The following is a 22,110-nucleotide window of genomic DNA, read 5'->3' on the forward strand; positions in this document are numbered from 1 at the left end:
ATAGGATCTTAGTGAGTCTTATGTTACAGTTTTTAGGACTTTTATTAATTAGAAAACAAAGACTTTAACATGGGAATAGTTAAACATTAGCTACTGGGTTAAGTTCAAAGTTATGGTTTTAGTGTACAAAGCCCTATACACCTTGAGACCAGGATACCTGAAAGATATATGGTGAAAAATCTATGGTGCAGCCGCATTTGGAATACTGTGTACAGTTCTGGTCGCCTCATCTCAAAAAGGATATTATAGAGTTGGAAAAGGTTCAGAAGAGGGCAACCAGAATGATCAAGGGGATGGAACGAGGAAAGGTTGCAGCATTTGGGGCTTTTTAGTTTAGAGAAAAGGCGGGTCAGAGGAGACATGATAGAAGTGTATAAAATTATGCACGGCATTGAGAAAGTGCATAGAGAAAAGTTCTTCTCCCTCTCTCATAATACTAGAACTCATGGACATTCAAAGAAGCTGAATATTGGAAGATTCAGGACAGACAAAAGGAAGTACTTCTTTACTCAGCGCATAGTTAAACTATGGAATTTGCTCCCACAAGATGCAGTAATGGCCACCAGCTTGGATGGCTTTAAAAGAAGATTAGACAAATTCATGGAGGACAGGGCTATCAATGGCTACTAGACATGATGGCTGTGCTCTGCCACCCTAGTCAGGGGCAGCATGCTTCTGAAAACCAGTTGCCAGAAGCCTCAAGAGCGGAGAGTGTTCTTGCACTCGGGTCCTGCTTGCGGGCTTCCCCCAGGCACCTGGTTGGCCACTGTGAGAACAGGATGCTGGACTAGATGGGCCACCGGCCTGATCCAGCAGGCTCTTCTTATGTTCTTATAGAGAGACTTCTGTGAATTATTCCCCCCTCCCCTCCTCTCCTCTCTCCTCTCCTTTTTCTATTACTCTCTCGCGCTCCCTGATGAAAGGGAACTGACGTCACCCGCCCGCCTCGCTCACGTGCCGCGTGGCTTACATCACGCCGAGCCCCGCGCGCTGCCGGCCAATCACGCGCGGCGAAGGTTGCCGGCCTATTTCCCCCCCAGCCTCTTGCTTTCGCTTAAGCGAAGAGGGAGGAAAGGAGGAGATAAGAGAAGAAGTGCGCGAGAGGATTGGGGGGGGGAGGCGAACCTTCAGGCGTAGGCCAATATCTTCCGCCGCCGGAGGAGGGACTTCCGCCGGGAGCCGGAAGCGGGGCTCGTGGGTCTCCCTGGCGCTCTCTCTCCCTCTCATATGCGAGCGGATTGTTCCTGCTGTCGCTGCTGCTTCTTGGCGTCGCGACATTCCGGAGCCCGGACACCGCCGCCGCTGCCGCTTTCTCTTCCTCCTCCCGCCTCTCCGTGCCCTTCCCGCCTGTCGCTCTTTCTCCTCCCCGCCGCCGCCACTCCTCCTCTTCCCCCCAACTGGGCCCCGCTGCCGCCTCTGCCCCCCCCGTCCCCGCTCTCACTCTCTCACCCCTTTCCTGGGATTCGGCGGCAGCGGCGGCGGACGAGGAAGAAGCAGAAAGAGGTGGCGGTGGTGGTGAAGGAGAGACCGAGAGAAGCAGCGTTAGTACGACCAGCAGCGAAGGATCCCGAGCCCCGACCTCTGAGCGAGATTCCTCCCGGCCCGCCGGGGCCTTGCTGGCTGTTGGGTTGACAGGTGAGTGAGGCCCGATTCCGTGCCGCCGCCGCCGCCTCTTACTCCCGTCACCGCCCCGAGCCGCCGCCATTTTCTCACCCGAGGCCGCTCACGGGTGGGTGGGGGCGGGGCTGGCAGCTGCGGGGAACTGGCCCCGGTTGTGGCCTGCTTCTGCCGGGAGCTCCGCGCTGTGTCCGGGAAAGGAAGCACTCAGCCTGGCTATGGCTCCTTCACGTGCTTCGTTTCCTTCTTCCTCCCTTCCTCCCACTCCCGATTGGGGAGGGGGGCGGCGGCGGGGAAGACCCGGAGGGGCACATAGAGAAGGACAGCGCTTACTTGTTTCAAGTGTGACCGAAAACCGATGGACTCTAGACACCAGCGGCGATCCCTCTGTAGCCGCCGCGCCTCCGTCTCCGCCCCAAGCAAGAAGCAGAGGCTCATCCGCGCTTCATTTTTTCTCGCCACCGCCGCCCCTCAGTACGACTCCTAACTCGCACCCTTATCTAAAGTTAGGAATTCAACATATACACACGCCCTTCTTCCATGCTTGTAAGCGGTATGACTTAAAAGTACTTAGAGGGTGGCTGTTGAACGCTTTCTGTGTGCCTTCTTAAAAGAAGTTAAAGCTGACGGGGGTTTCAATCTGTTAGTGACACATTATGGAACTTTAAAGCGGGCGATTATTGTTGCAGTTGAGATGCATGAGATGTAGGGTGTTGGGTATAAATGTTTGGCATTCTGTATCTTTCCATCTGAAAACATGATGTGTCAAACCTATGCGAGATCGTCTGGGTTTGAGCTTTAAAAACTGGTTTAAAAGGTGGGATATCTGAACCATAGTGAAGGACTGAGGAAAAAATGCCTATCATTTCAATGTGACAAAGTGGATTGTGTGCAACTTTTTCCAAGCTTACGTTTTGTGATCTTCATTCTAATGTAAGAATGAAATTTGTTTTGGAGCTCTGTGTTATGATGATACTCTTTACCTGTCTTCCTGTCCCTGCCCACTTTTATTGCTGTACAACCAGTTCAACCCTACACAGCTAAAATTACTGTGTGTAAGATCTCTGTAACAATGCAGCTATTTAACAGCCAGTGTAATCACACTTCCTGTTTTCCCTACTCTCTTCTCATTCTAGTTTTTATAACTTACCCAGTTCAGTTAGCAGCTTATGACTGCATTGTCCAATGGTATTCATTTTACTAACAAAGTTTTCACAAGGGTTTGGTCCCCAGCTGGGATGCAGAAGTCTGTGGTTCTCCAGATGCTGCTGGACTGCAACTCTCATCCCTGACCTTGCTGGCTTGGACTTGCAGCAGTTGTAGTTCATCATCATCTGGAGGACCACAGATTCCTCCTCCCTAACCTGTAGCCTTTTACTGAAGGTAGATTTTCTATGATCATACAAAATGTCTAGTTAACTGGCTGCTACTTTGAGGATGTTGGGCATTGTGGTTTGTGTGTGTGCACATATAGATGTACTAATAGAGTATTTTATTAAAATGCTTTTTGGACAGTTGCAATCACAATCTAGCCTGCGGATATGAGACTAGTCAGTATGTTGAATGTGGCCCACAGAGAGCAGTTAAATTATTTTCTAATCTGTGTAAAGAATCATAGAATCATAGAGTTGGAAGGGGCCTTGTAGGCCATCAAGTCCAACCCCCTGCTCACAGCAGGAAATCCGCAGCTAGAGCATCTCCCGCAGATAGCTGTCCAGCCTCTGCTTGAAGACATCCAGTGAAGGATCCTCTGCTTTGGGTTTTGGGCATAAACATGACCTATTTGCATTGTGGGCTGGATCCAGACAAGTTGGTTTCATTTTGTTCTGTTTGAAATCTGGGACAAGCTAATCATGACTTTACATCTGTCCCATTGATTTAAGTCTGGATCTAACCAAGTGAGTTGGACAGCCAATGTACAAATTCTCTGCTTTCTATCAGTTGCAGAAGTTCTATCAATTTCAATAGTTCCTTCTGTTATAAAGCCAAAGTTGTGGTTCAGGACCAAAGCTGCAGAGACAGCAAGATTGATGCTGGCAACCTTGAGATACAGGGAATGAAGTCTGGGTAGTTTAGTTCTTGGTATGTGGCTCGTATGGTCTGGTTTTGTTGGCCTTCATCAAAAGACTAAACAAAATTGTATTAAAAGCCTTAAATATGTTAAGAGAAGGTAAGCATCACGCGGGATCATTCTGAAAGCATTTGCAGACAGTTTCCTTGTGATTTTTGATCAATGTTTGCTGTTCTGTTCAAACTTATAAGTGGAACTTCGTGGCTTTCTGAATCTTTGCCGGAAAAAAATTCAGATTAATAGAAAATGTTGTGGTGTTTTTGTTCTCAAAAACCTCTCTAGTACAAACCTGATCAGCTTGAGCCTTGTTGGACACTAGATTATCTTTGCAAGGAGTGGACACTTAACTACGTCTTGTGCTAAAATGTGGATGAATCTCCTTTGTTTTATCTCTTTTTTAAAAAAAATATGCAATTAAAATTTCAGTTTCACTTGTGTTCAGGGCTTTTCATAGTCATTCAAGCTCCAAAATGCTGGACAAATACCAATATGCTGGCCACATCCTTAACACTCATTATTTAGGCAGTATGCATATGGTATAGTATCTTTTCATTGTTGTTTGTTCAGGCTTCACTGCTGCCTTGGAGCTGGATGGCTATCAGTGGCAGGTACCTTGAAGATCATCTAGTTCAATCCACTGTCACAAAGTATTGTAAAGTATCTTTCCTTTAGCCAATTAGGTAAGAGAATGGACAGGACAGATATTAATGTTGCATTAGTGCCAGTATATGTTTATTAAGTGGGACTTACTCCCAGGTAAGTGTGTATTGGATTGCAGTCTGAAAATGGAAATGGACTGCCTGCAAGTCGATTCCGACTTATGGCAACCCTATGAATAGGGTTTTCATGGTAAGCTTTATTCACAAGTGGTTTACCATTGCCTTCCTCTGAGGCTGAGAGGGAGTGACTGGCCCAAGGTCACCCAGTGAGCTTCATGGCTATGTGGGGATCGAACCCTGGTCTCCCAGGTTGTAGTCCAACAGTCTAACCACACCACACTAAGTCATTGAAATTAATGCACCTGAGTCATGTTCATTAATTTCAGTCAGTCTAGTCTGAGTATGGCTTAGCTGGATACAACACTTTGTCCCAATCCCACTTCTTACATATAGATTGCACTTGGATATAGTTACATTAAACTCAAAAGTACTTTGGGGGGGGGAAGTGTCGTACTTCTTTCTTAGTTCTTTTGCTCATTTGCACTCTGGGCAAATATCAACCCACAATATAGGACTTTTGTTTTATTTGCAAAACTAATTAGACCCCATGTAGGAGATGTACAGAAGAGAAGGAGTAAGGAAGAATGCATCATCTGTGGCTATCCTGCACTGAGCAGGGGATTAGAGTAAATGACCTTCAAGGTGCCTTCCAACTCTTAACATTCTGTGTAGATAGTATTTGCTGCCAGTCAGGTACTTGTAACCTGGAATAATAGCTTCAGTTGCATAGGCTCTCGTGTTTTTCTCCCAGTGAACAAACAAATCTAAGACTTGGGCCTGTCCCTCTGTCACTGAGAGCCATCCAGCTCCAAGGTAGTGGTCAGAAGCTTGACATGACAGCGTACCATATCGCTTAAATAACACATCTTTTAAGGGCATCACCCTTAACATCTGCAGTTGTCTGGCATTATGGAGCTTGCATGAACATGAAAAGCCCTAAACACAACATGTTAAACTCAAAGGTTTGGTTAATTGAATTTGATTACATTTTGAGAAGACTATACCTACAACTTTCTGATCAGGCAACTTGTGATTGAAAATGAGAAACTCAATGGGAAAAAAGTGGAGGAAATATGATTAATAACAATGCAAACATTTATAAGGGTTATATGTTGCATAAAATTTACAATATGCCTATTTGTGGTTAATTTATTAAGTGAAAAAACACATCTGATGAAGATGCCTGCTTGTGGGCTTCCCATGAGTAACTGGTTTGCCACTGTGAGAACATGATGCTGGAGTAGATGGGTCATTGGCCTGATCCAGCAGGCTCTTCTTATGTTTATGCCGAAGTTCCCAATTTGTCTACAAGTCCCAGATGTCTTCTGCTGGTTTTGAATTCTCCCACTCCCTGCAGAAAGCAAACCTGAGGGAGTGAGACCCCCCAATATAAGGTGGCTAGGGTTTGTCCTCTGTGGCAAAATGGTTATTGTTCATGTTAAAGTTATTTTTATATTCACGGTTATGGTATATATAGACTATTGGCGGCTCTTCACAGAATGGCTGGTCAAGAACTGTGTAGTTCCCCATAATAAGAAACTCATGTCCAGAATAAGTGTCTAGAATAAGGGTATGGGCAAAAACTTAATATCAAAATATCTGACTATTTTGATTAGTCTTGGAGGCCTTGAGCCTCTTGCCCTACTTTGTTCAGTCTGTAAACCTTTCAAGCCTGGCAGACCCATCTGAGATGTTGCCTCCTGAAGAGCAACTGTGTGCAACTGAACCTTCTAGAAGTCTAATTGTATGATGTGATATACCTCCTTCCTATTTCTGGTTATAATGGCGGAATGAGATACAGTTATGGCAGAACTTTTTTATTTTAATATTATAATAAATATTACATTTCATATTACAACTTTATTAACATTTTAATGTAATAATATCCTGTCTTTCCTCCAAGGAGCTCTAGTTGGCATACATGGTATTTGCCCTTCCCATTTTATCCTTACAACAACCCTGTAAGGTAGGTTAGGCTAAGAGACAATAACTCACCCCAGATCACCCAGTGAGCTTCATGGCTGAGTGGGGATTTGAATCCTGGTGTTCCACATACTAGTCTAACACTGTAACTGCTACACCACATTGGCTTTCCTTATAAATTGTATTCTTTATAAAATTAAAACAAGTTGTTGTGTGACTATGAAGGTTGGCATGTGGATTCTGAGACCAGGTATAACTTGGCCAAATTTCACTTACATTGTGCTTGGTCTTTCAGATTAACATTGAGCTTGGTGTGTGCGTGTGTGTGGAGTATGTGTCCAGGCAGAAATCCATCAGATGCATTTGTAGCGAGTGTTTGGGAAAGCTGTACCTACAGAATTTATGCCTGGACATTTACTACATGTTGCTGGCATGAAGGAGCACTGCGTGTTTTACGGATGCGTTGGACAAAAATTCTTACATGCATATAATATATAGCAAGTGTTTGGGGACGTTGTAACCATAGAATGACAGATTTCCTGTTAAATACAGACATTAGCTGTCCCCATTTTATGAAGAATTTGATCATCCAGATGCTCTACTTAAGAGCAGGTTTTTTACTTCATATTTTCTCTTCTCTCCCCATCCCCTCATATCAAACTGTTTTTATTCATGTCCTGTAGCTTCTCCCCTTTCACATTTAACTTGTATCTTATCCTGTCTTCCCAAACTGCCATTTTCTCTCATCTTTCCTATTACATTCACTTCAGTTTACTTTTTTTTTTTAAGTGTCTCATTTCTTTCAATACCTCTTCTGGTCCTTTTCCCTCAGAGGAGGGAGATTTCTCTTTCCTGTTCCCCCAACTTTCTCACTCTCTGCCACCTTTAGTCACCATGCAGAAAATTGCTGGTGCTGGCATTGTGTCTAGCCAAAAAGCTACAACTCAGCTAGGGGGTTCCATCCAACCCCTCCTCTCTCTACTTAATATTGTCACGACAGGTTCATACTAAGCATGTGTGGGGGACACCTTTAGGAATTCACATTGTTTAACATTAGCCACAAAAGTGCCTTTTTAAATAAAAGCAATAAACATGTCACACAATTCATAGGTAAAAGCATAGGTAAAAGCTCCTTGACCTAACACAACAATCTGTTTTCCAAGGCACCCTACAAAAGGAGAAACCTTTCTGGAAAAGCCACCCCAGCAAATTGTATAGAAGAAAAATACAGAGCCCCTGTCAATTTCACAAAGTTACACTTCAAATGTTTAACTTATTCAAAATAAGCCGTTTGTTATCCTTTCTAGCCCAACTTCAGCATTGAACCATCCTCGTCTCTCCTTCACCACCTAGTTTAAAATGATTTGCTTTCAACCATTTTCTAGTTAGAAGCCATAGAACTTACTGTCCTCCTGATTTCTTGTTATAATGGTGGAATGCAATTCAGCCTGCTCAATCTTAACATAGAGCCACAAGTGTGGCTCTACAGTAATCGTGGTTGTGCTGTAGTCTGATACCAGTTAAATACCCACCCCCCATCAGTTGAACTTGTGTCACTGGCTGCTTTCTTGTATTAACATAATTTTGACACGAAAGGGGACCACCAATATTATGCTGGACTATGTGGGAGTGCTATGTTCTAAACTAAGTAGCACAATTTCAGTCACTTTCCAGAGGGGTAGTCTTTTTGGTCTCTTGCAGCAAAAAGAACACCCAGTGATCAGGGATGATGGGAGTCGTAGTCCAAAATATCTGAAACGCACCAGATTGGGGAAAGCTGAGCTAGACCTTTCAGCATGGATTGAGAGACATTGATTCAAGGCCCATTTCTACTATACTGTCACCTTCCAAAGGCTGCCTCAGCATCTCATTTCCCATCTGTAAAATGGAAATAACAGTGTGCTTTCCTTCACAGCCACTTTGAGAGGTAGTTCAAAAACTGTGCAAAACACATAGCACTTGCATTTAAAATTATATTGGGAGTCATATATAACTCTTTAAAATGCCAAGTCACATTTCCATTTTGACATTTTTTTCAAGCCTGAGATTCCGTTTGCAACTGGCAACATGGAGCTGTTGCCTTTAATTTAAAAGACTGATAATCCAGGTGCAAATAGACATGCAGCAGTCTTTGATTTTGATTTGGCTAAGAGATTAAATTTATTCTCTACTTCAGAAACTAAAAAGCATTTTTATACTTCCTTTACTAGCTGCAGACTGATATGCTCAATTACACCACTCCTATATGACAATCTCTGTAATTCCATGTCTTCCCCCCCCCCAGGTCAGGAGTGGGGAACCTCTGGCCCATCAGATGTCTCCATTTGGGCTAAGCCATACCCACCTACAGTACACCTGTCATCATATATGTCAGATATGGAGCACGTAAAAACTTGGACAGCCAAAAAGGATATCCGGGATAGTGTTTTGCAAGGGGTTTCTGAAGACCTGACAAGTAGCAGATTGTTAGTTCTTCAGAAGCCCCTTTCAGAAGACTTTCTTGTGCTATGCTCCGCAAGGTCACTGTGGGCAAAAAAGATCACCTGATGTCATTGTGCCATCAGATGATTATCAGGTGGGCAGCTTAGCCCACTCCTGCCCTTGGTCATTACTGCCCTGTCCTGAATTCATCCCTCCCCCCAGGGGAATTACCAGTGCTAGAGTGCAGAAGAAGTAGCACAAAATACTTAGTTCTTGATAGTAGATTAATTGTTACTCTTGCTAGTGTGTGTGAAAGCAATTTTAGTTTTTGGCTTAAATCGTAAATGATAGAGCGTACCAATTTTGTTAAATAGCAGTTCATATTTCAAGGTACAGACTACACATGAAACAGTTAAAAGTTGCTTATTTGACATGGATCCAAATCACAGTTAGTGTAACAAAGGCTTCATATCTGTGGCAGGGGAGATGTTAATGAATCATTTCTGGTTCAGAGCTGCTGAAATATTCATTGCTTTTAATGAAATCCAGCAACCAAGATTGTATCCCTATTTCCAAGCTTAGCATTCCTCTTCATGGAAGTCTGACTTGGTGTGGCCTGTTGATACCTACTATGAATTTTTTTGTACTGAAAAGAAATTGGCATCCATTGCAAGCCTCCACAATATAGCTACCCTAAAGTCAGCAGTGGATATCCATTCTAACAGTGCGGGAGCTATACTCATTAGGCAGCAAGGCAATTGTTTGATTCAGGCTCTGTAAGACAAAAATGGCTATAAACAATGGGAATGAATTGATGCTAGTATCTTTTTTGGGGGTGGGGAATTGGATATGTGAAAAGGTTTCTGGGGAAGGGCTGTAGTTCAGCTGTAGAGCATTTGCTTTGCATGCAGAAAGAACATAAGAAGAGCCTGCTGGATCAGGCCAGTGGCCCATCTAGTTCTCGCAGTGGCCAACCAGGTGCCTGGGGGAAGCCTGCAAGCAGGACCCGAGTGCAAGAACACTCTCCCCTCCTGAGGCTTCCGGCAACTGGTTTTCAGAAGCATGCTGCCTCTGACTAGGGTGGCAGAGCACAGCCATCATGGCTAGTAGCCATTGATAGCCCTGTCCTCCAAGTTCCAGGTTCAGTCTCCAGCATCTCCCATAGGACTGGATATGCCCCATGCCTGAAGCCAGTGTAGACTACAGTCAGTTTAGACAATACTGAGCTAGATGGACCAATGGTCTGAATTTGTATAAGGCAGTTTCCTTTTTTTTTTTTCAATAATTTTTATTCAGATTTTCATAAAACATACAAGACAAAATCATAAAACATTCAAAGACAAAAAACAAAATCAAAAATAGTTAAACAAAAAGAAAAAAAGAAAAGAAGAAAAAAAAAAAAACAAAAATAAAAAATAAAGAGTAAAATATTGACTTCCCATTTGTCAAAGATCAAATCAGTTATAAGTCTATAATATATAGCAATCCTGTCTCTTAAGTCATATTATAAAATCACTTTCCTCCAGTAGTTATCTTACTTAATCATCAAATCTCATAAACATTACTTTATTCTTTCCACAAAAAGTCAAAGAGAGGTTTCAATTCTTTAAGAAATATATCTATCAATTTTTTTTTCCAGATAAGCATATCGATTAATCCATCTCATTACTAATTATGATAATCTTATTGTCATAACCATAGTCAAAATAAACATTTCAATTAATCCATCACATCAGAATCTGTTAGGTTCAGTAATTTCAGTAGCCATTGTTCTATTATCTCTATTAGTTCCATTTTCCATCTTCCATCTTCAGTAGTCTTGTTAAGTCCAGTAATTTCAATATCCAATCTTCCATTATCAGTATTCCATAATAATCTTGCTGTCAAAGCCATAGTCATATAATAAGAGTCTGATGGGAATTACCTCTATCCCAAATATTTTCTTGCCATCCATTCTGAATAAGTTGCTGAAATACTGCTGTAAAATCATATCTCTGTTCTTTTTTTCAAAATACACTGGGTCATCTCTTAAAAGTTTTTCCATTGTCACATGGCTGCAGTTAATTCCATAGATTTTCTCTATATTGGGCTCCATCACATCATTCCAGTCCAGAAGATAATCCATGCCATTGATAACTTTATCTCTAGAATCTTCATTAATTTCTTCAGAGATAACATTGAGTTCCAAACAATAGATTTTATTTCTAAAGTCCATAGACTCCAAATCTTGTTCCTGTTCCACGTTTGTTCCAATCTCCGGGATCTCCTCTCTCACAGGGACCCCTATTCCAGTCTCCAGGGTCTCCTCTCTCACAGGGACCCCTATTCCAATCTCCGGGGTCTCCTCTCTCACAGGGACCCCTTCCAGGGTCACCTCTCTCACAGGGACCCTTATATCTTTAATCTCCTGCTTCATTTTACTCAATTCAATTTTCGTTATCTCAATCTCATTCATTATTCTCTGAAACATAGTTATTTCCAGATTCTCAGCCACTTTCTTAATTGCCATTTTAAAAGAAAAATATAGGAAAACCACTTCTTATTTCAGCAACAATTGGGTTAATACTCCAAACTTGGTGACATCACAGTATAAACAGAGCAGACAGCCTTATCTCTCCAATAGTTAAGTAAACAAAATGCAGTTCCCAGGATCGAAGCAATTAATGGCAATCGTCAAGAAACAGATTCGTCAAAATAAAATAGACCAAAAAGAGAGTAGTCTCAAAACAGTATAATATTTTTCAAAATAAAAATCTGGAATAGAAATCCCTCTTCTGTGTGTATCTTTAGAATGCAAATCCAGGACAGCTTTTTGCAACAAAAACAGAGATAAGCTATTAATTAGTGCGTAGCAGAGAGAAGTTACGGCTCCCCAGTGAGATGTCAAAAACCGATCAATCTGGCAAATCTCTTTTAAACAGCAACAATTTAAGTCAAGTAAAAGAAAAATATAGAAAGAAGGGTGCTTGCCTGTTAGTGCGTTCTCTCTTAGAAGATAAGATGAACGTTCGCTTTAACAGATAGAGCTTGCTGTTGAAAATCCGTCCCACCTTCGTCGGCTGGACCTCGTCCCATAAATTAATGAGATCTGGTCGTCCCAACAAAAATAGGCTTTGAGGTTAATCTCTTCGTTTCTCCCTACCCGGGAGAAGTTTAATCAGTCAAAAAAAAAAGAAAAAACTGACTGATATATCTGAATAAGCTTCTTTTGAGGCAGGAGCCCGTCTCAAAAGCAGGCACAGGCTAAGTCACCCTTCCCGGAAGTCGTATAAGGCAGTTTCCTATATTATGTCTGTAGTAAAGCCTGGTAACATGATTTCCCCCCCTAGGCCTCGCAAAGTAAATCAAGTCAAAATTCAAACGCGAATAGGCAGTATTATGTGACTTCAAAATATTGTTTGGGATCCAAAGAGCTGCTTAAGCTTATACAGATTGCACTAGCTTGCTGAATTTTTTTACTTAGATCAGGTGACCCAGTGCCATGTTAACTATGTGTTTTGGCGGGAGTGATGTTTGTGGGGGGAAAGTCCAAAGTTTCATGGTTCTTTGGCTTCTTGATATATCATCTAGTCATTGTTAAACAGTAACACCTTTTGCCATTTGGATTTCTATAGCTTCACCCTTTGACAACTTCTCTGTGTAAATGCAAGTGTTGGGTAGTAATGTTTAAACCACTTGACTCCTGAAATTGTCTTGGCACACCAAGATGGAATACAACAACAGGAAACAGACTGGAGAGAGTGGCATGAAGATCCTTGGTGCTCATCTTTTGTTTATAACTATGTGCTTGTACAAAATGGCTGACTGTGTATGGGCTGTATTGGCCTAAAGCAGCATGCAAATTGTAATATTTGAGAAAATATACTGACATTTTTGCTTCAGTATGTGAAAATTGGAAGCAAGCAGCATAATCGTACCTGAAACACAAACAGTCATTGATGGTGGTATGCTAATAGCCAGAAATACTTGATAGAGGAAGCTGACTTAAACAAGGTATGTGTAATTGAGAGGACCAAGGTGTTGCCCCAAGTGAAACTTCTGTTTAGTTCCTAACAACACTTATTAGTCAAGTGCAAGACACATGGAACACTGTTTTCCAGGCTTGAAGGCCTTTCAGAAACCATCCAGTTGTTCAAATTGTATGCTCAATTATAAATGTTGGTCTAGTCTACTGGCACTCCTTTACAATATTCTAATTATCACACACTAGGAATTTTGCTTTTTCATACACACAGTGACGTCAACTTGATATGAAATGTACTTAGACTGTCTAGGATAGGGTTCTACAATACTATCGTAAAGTCACCCTGAATAAAGCAGGCAAAACTAGAATCCTGCTGAAAGTTTATGGAAATTCAACCATATATATAAAGCAAAGTGAGCCTTTCCAGGTATTGTGGAATGATGCCCTTCCTCCCAGTAGGAGTCCAGGGCAGCAAATGAAAGCACTAAAAGCAAAACATCATTAAAAACAGACTTTAAAATATATTAAAACAAAACATCCCTAAAAGCATATTAAAACAAAATACCTTTAAAACATTTTTAAAAGCTTTAAAAACATATTAAAAAGCAGTTCCAATATAGACACAGACTGGGATAAGGTCTCTACGTAAAAGGCTTGTTGAAAGAGGAAGGTCTTCAGTTGGCACCAAAAAGATAAAAGAGATGGTGTCTGTCTAATAATATCTAACACTGTGAGAGCAAGCTGTATAAGCAAACAGGATAAAGTGGTGCAGATCTTAATCTTCTAACAAATGTTGTTTCTGGGCCTGAGAGTTAGATAACCTATCCTAGTAGGCTACTAGTATTTCAGACATCCATTGTTAAAGTTCTCCAGTGCATATAAATCTGGCTAGGCAACTGGAACACTCTTCTAATCTGCCACTCCTATTTTCTTGCTATTGTGTTATCTTGCAGCTCTCTAGCTTCCTTTTCATATTTTCCCCCTTAAATTGAAAGGCAAAGTGAGCCTTTTCAGGTATTATGGAATGACTTCCAGTGACAGCACCTTTGCCTTACGTTAAGAAAAAAAGGAACAGCAATATCCCTTTTAGCAAAACTGTTTAAAACTTAGCACCAGTTGCCTGTGTAATGAGGTTCTGACTTTGTGTCATAAACACCTACATGGAGATTGCTGCTGAAATACTCTGAGTCACTTTTGTATTGAGTCTTTTTCCCCATCCCTCCACTTGGTTAAAATTGGAGGCTCTAGGAATTTCCAGAGCCTGTCACTCCAGATTCTTAATGACTAGTTCAGGTATGATACAAACATTCATTGCTCCATAAGCTGAAGGTTGTTGACACCTCTGTGCCCCATGGACTCTGTATTAAATATAGCAACTATATAAAGAGCAGGGTTTTCCTTGATAATGAAAGAGCTCAGCATTTCCTAAGGACTACTTTAGCCACTGTAAAAAAACATAATGCTAGTTAATGTGTGAGCTCAGATAGGCAATCTGAATGGACAATGCACCCTGCTTACAGAGTCTTGGCATGAATGCACATGGTGTAGTGGCATAGTTGGCATGCTGAATACTCAGGTTTAGGTACTTGGTGTAGCTATCCTATCAATCCTAGCTGGCCCATAACAGCTTTCATAGCCACACCAGCCCCTTCCTGGGATGCTATTAGGCTCAATCGCTGCTCAGGGCACAGGAGGAAGAACATATACAAATGTAACTAAAAGTTGCCCCTACAAAGCAAATAGTTTCTCCTGGCAGGAAGCAGCTGATTTTCTTGCAATGTAGTGTACAACTATGGTTTACTCTTTGCTTCCTGGAAAAATAATTCAACCAGATATTTCTATAGCAACCTTAAAATTCAGTCCATCTAGTAGAACAATATGGTTTGAACTTTAGATATAATTTTACTAGCAAAAGAGCATTTTAATGCTATTGGCTTGTGTGTAAGATCTTGGCAAAATCCAGGGTGAGTGGACAATTGAGTGCCTCTTAGAGAGCCAGTGTGCTGTAGCGGTTAAGGTGCTGGACTACGACCTGGGAGACCAGGGTTCGAATCCCCACACAGCCATGAAGCTCACTGGATGACCTTGGGCCAGTCACTGCCTCTCAGCCTCAGAGGAAGGCAATGGTAAGCCCCCTCTGAATACCACTTACTATGGAAACCCTATTCATAGGGTCGCCATATGTCAGAATCGACTTTATTTTTATTATTTTATTATTAAATTTATTAGTTGCCCATCTGGCTGGTTGTCCAGCCACTCTGAGCGACGTACAGATAAAACAGTAACTAAAACAATTAAAAATTTAAAAACAGTACAAACTTAACCCATCCCAAAAGCCTGCCTGAAAAGCCAGGTCTTCAGGGTCCGGCGGAAGCTCATTATAGACGGGGCATGGCGTAGATCATTTGGGAGAGAATTCCACAGGGTGGGGGCCACTATTGAGAAGGCCCTCTCTCTAGTCCTCACCAGTCTAGCTGTTTTAACAGGTGGGATCCAGAGAAGGTCTTCTGAGGCTGATCTTGTTGAGCGGCATCGCTGTCGATGCTGGAGGCGCTCCTTCAGTTAAGCTGGGCCACAACCGTATAGGTTTTTAAAGGTTAAGACCAATACCTTGAATTGGGCTCGGTACACAACCAGTAACCAATGCAACTCCTTCAACACAGGAGTGATGTGATCTCGCTGGCGGCTGCCTGCAATCAGATGCGCCGCCGCATTCTGTACCAGCTGTAATTTCCTAACCATTTTCAAGGGTAACCCCACGTAGAGCACATTACAGTAGTCTAGGCGAGTGGTGATCAGGGCATGTACCACCGGTGGGAGCAGATGGTTGGGAAGGTAGGGGCGTAGCCTCCGTATCAGACGGAGTTGATACAGAGCTGCCCGGCTCACAGCCGAAACTTGAGCCTCCATGGACAGCTGGGAGTCAAGAATGACCCCCAGGCTACGGACCTGGTCTTTCAGGGGCAAACATACCCCGTTAAGCACCAGGTCTATATCTCCCAGCCTACCCTTGTCTCCCACAAACAGCACCTCGGTTTTGTTAGGCTTCAGCTTATTCCTTCCCATCCAGCCACTCACCGACTCCAGACACTTGGACAGGGTTTCCACAGCCAACCTTGGTGAAGATTTAAATGAGAGATAGAGCTGCGTGTCGTCCGCATACTTATGACACTGCAGCCCAAATCTCCTGATGATTGCTCCCAGCAGCTTTATATAGATATTAAAAAGCATTGGAGACAGGATCGAACCCTGTGGCACCCCACAAGTGAGAGGCCAGGGATCCGAAACCTCCTCCTCCAGTGCTACTCTTTGGTATCTCCCAGAGAGGAAGGAATGGAACCACTGTAATACAGTGCCCCCCACTCCTAACCTCTGCAGGCGGTCCAAGAGGATAGCGTGGTCAACGGTATCAAAAGCCGCTGAGAGATCGAGGAGGACAAGGAAGGTGCATTCGCCTCTATCCCACGCCCTTCTCATATAATCTACCAAGGCGACCAAGGCTGTTTCAGTCCCATGCCCCGGTCTGAAGCCCGACTGAAATGGATCCAGATAATCCGCTTCTTCCAAGTGTGCTTGCAACTGCTTGAATGGACTTGAAGGCAGTCCATTTCCATTTTTTCCTTAGACAATTGAGGATCTCTTTTTTTTTTTTTTTTAAAGGAGACTTCTAACAGAAATCAAGTGTGCCCTGTTGTTGGTTATTGCCACACACTGCTTATCTATATACTATTCCATAACATAAGTTCAAGTTGCTTAAGCAGCATCCCTCTTTCAAAATGGAGTAATACTTGCAACATAATTGTATGACCTCAAATTAGAAGGCCAGTTTTGGCTCAAAGTGCTTTTTATCAGCTTAGACTAGTATGTCTGCTGTGCCCTTACCTGGTTGGAGATAGCCTGGCTATAGCTACCCATGCCTTGGTAACTTCCCATTTAAACTTGCAGTGTCTTGTATTAGGGCTGCCTTTGAAAATAGTCTGGAAACTAACTGGTCCAAAGTATGCCAGTGTAGTATAGTGCAGTGGTTCCCAACCGGGGGGCCGCAAAGTAATCCAGAGGGGGTCGTAAACAGTAAAGAAATGAATTATTTATTATTATTTTTAAAAAACTTCTTTACTCCCTGGACACTGCTGCTGCAGATGACATCTCCCCCTTGCCCCAAACAAGAGGGGAGGACTTTTGCTGAAGCGCCAGAGTATCTTTCAGTTGTGCCGAGGGCAGGAATCTGCCTATAAAACACGTGGCAGATGCCAAAGGAGGCTGAGGGTGGAGCTACCAGGAAGAGGGGATTACTATCACCAACTCCATCTCCTTGTGTTGCCGCCTCTGAGAACACCCTTACTCAGAACAAGAGGAGAGGGTTTTTTGTGAAGCAAAAAGAAGCAAGGCTGCAATGAAAGGTTGCTTTCCCTCTTCATTCCTGGCAGCCAGCCAGCCTGCCTTTCTTGGCTCCTGATTCACTGACATCTCCTTTTAAAAATTATTCTTATTTGCAAAGCCACCTAGATCTCGCCTTCGGTCCAGACAGAGCCAAGGAGTAGTGAGGAAGCTCAGAACTTGCTTGCCCCCATTTCTGAGGTTATGTGTGTTTGCCAGCATCCCCCCCTTTCTTCCACCTACACTCCGGCCCCTAATCTCTCCAAGATGCCATGGCAGTTCAGGGCATCCCCCCTCCCACCTGTCCAAATGCATGCATGCCTGCAGATGCTTGCAGGAGGGACAGGTGTGTTTGTGTGTGTGCATGCACTGATTTGTCTTCTGGTCTACTCCCGTTCCCCAAGTGTATGCTAACCAAGTCATCAGTTCTAATGATCATCCCAAGACCTAAAAGCACTAACCCCTCTACTCAATCTGTCCACCTTTTTGTCTTCAAAATCTAGCATCCCCACCACTACCACATTGCTTTTATTATTGTTGTTGTTGTTGTTGTTGTTGTTGTTGTTGTTGTTGTTATAATTAAAGCTCAGCGGGTTGGCTGAGGCTGGGGTCCACATACTGCAACTGAAATGTATTTATTTATTGTTGCATTTATATCTCACCTTTCTTCCAAGTTGCCCAAGGTGGTACACATAGTACCCCCCTTTCTATTTTAACCTTACACCAGCCCTGTGAGATAGGTCAGGCTGACTGACTGTGTCTGGCCCAAGGTCACCCAGTGGGCTTCATGGCTTGGTGGGGATTTGAACCTGGATCTTAGTCCAGCACTGTAACCCACTGGTGTTGGGAGACAGGACTGTACATCTTCAGACTGTGGGGGTGGGAGGGAGATACCAATTTGATGAACCTTTGCATTAAGAAAAGAAAGCAACACCTCCCTGTCTGCAAGGAGCTTTTTATGGAAAGCAATATTTGGAAGGAGGTCTCATCTCCTTTTTAATGTACCTTTACCTTGCCACGAGTCTTGAGTTATAGGGAAAGATGTCAACTGGACTTTGATTAGCTGTTTGCACTTGTGACAGCTGCCAAAGGAAAGGGGGGTAAAGCTACAAACCTCTTTCCTATGGAGTTCATTTGGGGGCTATGCAAAACTTCTTATGGCTACAGTAGGGCCCCGCTTACCGGCGCTCTGCTTACTGGCGTTCCGCTAATGCGGCAGCTTTCCCCGTTTTAAAGCCGATTTTGCTGCTTTTGTGGCGTTTTCGCATGACATGCCCCATTATACTCCGCTTTATGGCGATTTCTGCTTTACGGCGGGGGTCCAGAACGGAACCTGCCGTATAAGCGGGGTCCACCTGTACTGGGGAAAAGTCACTTTCGTAGTACTCGGAAAGCACTGTTTACTTCACATGTTCTTGGGCTGATTGTTGGTAGTATAAGCACGTCCTGGATTTACTGCAATTTCTGTTTCAAATTAAAGGGAGTAAACTAGTAGAGGAGAGACATAGATTTTGTTGACCTACAAATCACTAACAGTTTTGTGGCAAATGGTTGCCAGTCTGAGGTTTTCTATGTTGCAGTTACTGTCTATGAAGAAGAATCATTGATGAAAAGGCTGTTATGCAATGGTGATAATTTTTCTGTATGTTTCTTTTTGCCCCTTTGAGGTTGCGTCAAAGGGAAAATCAGTATGTCAAATATCTGTTTCCTTTTGGGTTTTCTTTGCTGCTTTTTAATACTTGTAATCCTAGAACAGCTGGGCTTTAAGTCGTTTTCCAGTATAGTTCTATGCATGTTGATTGTTGACTTGAAAGTAAGGTCTGCTATATTCACTGGAAATTGCTCCCTTCGAGTTAGGATTGCAGCCTTAATATATATTTTTTTAAAATACTTGTATAAATCCATGTATTAGTAGGTAGGCTTTCCAACATTTTTCTGGCAAGTAACTCTTGTAAAATTAGTGGATGAAAATCATGATTTATGTGGCCTTGGATGGGCCACCAAATAAGAGATGAATCAAGTATATAACAAGTTGCAGTGTGCATAGCAAACATGCAGCCCAGGGTAGTGGCAAGAAGGACAGACTCATCGTTTTAGGAGCACTATTTCTTCATTGCAGGAAATACACAAATTTTACTCTTGGACATCTACCAGTAGCATGTGTGGTGTGTGGACATCCTATCCTAGGTTCTAATGTCTAGAATAAGGCAGCCCAAATAGTAAGCTGAAATTCTTTTCCTCATTTTTCACTCTTTTGTAACATGACTTTTCTGGAAAGAGCAGATTTCTGTGAAGTGATTTCTGTGCAAATCAAAGTTTTTCAAAGTGTGTCTGTCTTTACTGATGGCATGGCTATTACCTAGAGGTTTTCCCTTAAGAATCTGCCTGTCAGATTTTTCAGGATTAGGGTGCATATGTAAAGAAAGCAGCAAATGTAGATGACACAGGGTGATCGAGGTTGTATACAGATTTATTTAGAGACCACTTCATAGCATAAAGCCATCTAAGTAGTGTACAAAATAAAAAACCTAAAAACACAAGTTCTAGATAAAAATCATTTCAGCAAACTCTAAAAACAATAAAAGTATATTTGCACATTCTTAAAAGAATAAAAGTTTCTTCAGATATTCAATTCCATATAGATATTTGATAATCACTTCTGTGAAGAGCTGATTGGTTGTTTTGTGGGCTTACGTAGTACTGAAATAGGCAATTTGTAAGTATGTGTGCCAGTGAAGAATGGATTTATAGATATTTCCATCCTGTTGGCTAAAACATAAATTCAGAATTGTTGGGCAAAAAGTCATTAAGCTTTACAGGTTCTGTTATTGAAAGGGTATTGATATAAAACCTTGTTAATGTTTATGGAGTTGAGTTCAGGGTTTAGTGCAGTTCAAAATACAAAGTTATTTTGACCCATCTTTGGTATACCTATGAAATGCATAGCTTCTGTGAGATGTGTTCAAGGTAGCAATGTGATTGTGTACTTTTCCAAACCAGTGGGAAAGACGAGCTTCTGTAATTACTACGTCATTCTAATTTACAAGGTTGTGGTAACTTTAGTTCCAGGAGCTGAAACTGTCCCTTTTTTAGTTTAAAAAAATCAAAACATCATCCAAAGCTAATCATACTGCATCAAATTATCAAACTTTGTAGCCATGAGCAGATGGAAGGAGTTGGAGATAGTTGCAAAATTAACAAATTCAATGCAGAGTCTAGTAAAGCTCCTTCTGAAGATACAGAATTGACCCTTTGTTATATAAACTGAGGTAGGATGCTGCTTGTAAGAAACATATTAAACTCCTAACATACAGCCAGTCTAGTTCTACAGTTCAGTGGCATTCCTAGCATCTTGATCTCATTTGATTCATTTGAGTTCCATTAACATGCTCAGGACTGCTACCTAAAACTTTTGATTCCTTAACTGCTGTTGCCAAATTGAGACAAACATAATGTGGACGCTTTCGCTAGTTTTGTTCGCACATCATGGTAAGTCCAACTATGCCATACAAGAACCATATGAGAGGAGCTCATAGCTGCTTTGCTGCTTCCTGGTCTTTTACTCCTGTGCCATGCTGAGCTAATCCAGGGTTTGGCATAGCATGTCATCTAAACTCAGGTTCATAGTTAAGCTGTCTCCTCACTGACCATGAGCTGTAGCCAACCTTGCACAGTCCTGGTAAGCCGTAGTTTGGCTTACAGTGAGGGGTGAATGAAGCCACTGTGAACAATGGAAGTAAATTGCATGTTAAGCAATGTGGACTGGGGCAGGAGTTAAATTCCCTTATTAAGTCCCAGGCTAGGTTAAGAATCCCACAGTTCTTTGAATTCCAGAAAATGCAAAACAAAATCCAGGGGGGTGCAGTATGTTGAGCTGAAATGTTTAAAAAAGAGTAGTTAGAAGCATTCTGGCATGGATCATGCAACATACTAGAAAGTTGCTCATATTAATACATACATTGAAGTTTATAATGACTTAAATGAGTTTTTCTTAAAGGAGTAAAAATATGAGATTAACTTTTACTTTAGATGTCATCACCTGCAGAAGAGAGAAACAGAATGATAGACAATTGAACTATTTACTGAAGTTTTAATGCCTAATTCATCTTGGTTATAAAACAGTGCAGATCTCCAATAATTCTAGGTGTCTTACACTAAAATCAGTAAGATTATTCCTGAAAGATACTCTACGGGGTACCACTAGCATTAAGTGTTGTGGGCCATGAAGTACCCATTGAGATGGTCTGTCCTCAGAGAGTTATGGAATCTGGTGGATTCCAGCTGACAGGGTCGGCACTGTTGAGGCTCTTGTCTCAATGTGGAGTGGTGAAATGCATAGAGCTATTGACACGATGGCTACTGAGTGCTCCCATTGTCACTGTGGAACACCTTGGTGTACTAGTGACCTGTGTGTGAGGAAACGGGAGGTCGGCAGCAGGTGGTATAAATCTTGGTCCAAACCTGACCGAACACGGGTAAGATTAGATTACCATGCCTACCACATGGCGGTGGTAATGTAGTAAGCTTACTTCTCTGCCATCATTGCATCCACAAGTGATGAATTTATTTATTTATTTATTGTACTCTGGGTGGTTTACAGTAACTAAAAACATTTTAAAAATATACAAATTTAAAAATACATCTTTTAAAAACAATTTAAAACACAATTTAAAAATTTAAAACACATGCTAAAATGCCTGGGAGAAGAGGAAAGTCTTGACCTGGCGCCGAAGATAACAGTGTTGGCGCCATGCACATCAGGGAGATCATTCCATAATTTGGAGGCCACCACTGAGAAGGCCCTCTCCCTTGTTGCCACCCTCCGAGCTTCTCTTGGAGTAGGCACCTGGAGGAGGGTCTTTGATCTTGAACGTAGTGTACAGGTGGGTTCGTATCAGGAGAGGTGTTCCATCAGGTATTGTGGTCCCAAGCCGTGTAAGGCTTTATAGGTCAAAACCAGCACCTTGAATCGAGCTCTGAAATATACAGGCAGCTAGTGCAAGCGGGTTTTTTGATGA

The 22,110-nt window shown here is 42.3% G+C and overlaps 1 protein-coding gene across 2 annotated transcripts in view; it reads left to right on the plus strand.

The window, feature by feature from the left end:
- The first annotated feature begins 1,036 nt into the window (after positions 1–1,036).
- LARP4B (La ribonucleoprotein 4B) overlaps positions 1,037–22,110 on the plus strand; it is a 76,380-nt gene continuing 55,306 nt past the window's right edge. The window contains exon 1 of one of the 2 annotated variants that reach the window (XM_061586160.1): positions 1,037–1,635. The gene's annotated coding sequence lies outside the window, so the exon portion shown is untranslated. The remainder of the gene's footprint in view (positions 1,636–22,110) is intronic. The other variant, XM_061586159.1, reaches the window with a different exon arrangement.

The sequence above is a fragment of the Rhineura floridana genome, chromosome 10 (assembly GCF_030035675.1).
Source record: "Rhineura floridana isolate rRhiFlo1 chromosome 10, rRhiFlo1.hap2, whole genome shotgun sequence".
Lineage (NCBI taxonomy): Eukaryota > Metazoa > Chordata > Lepidosauria > Squamata > Rhineuridae > Rhineura > Rhineura floridana.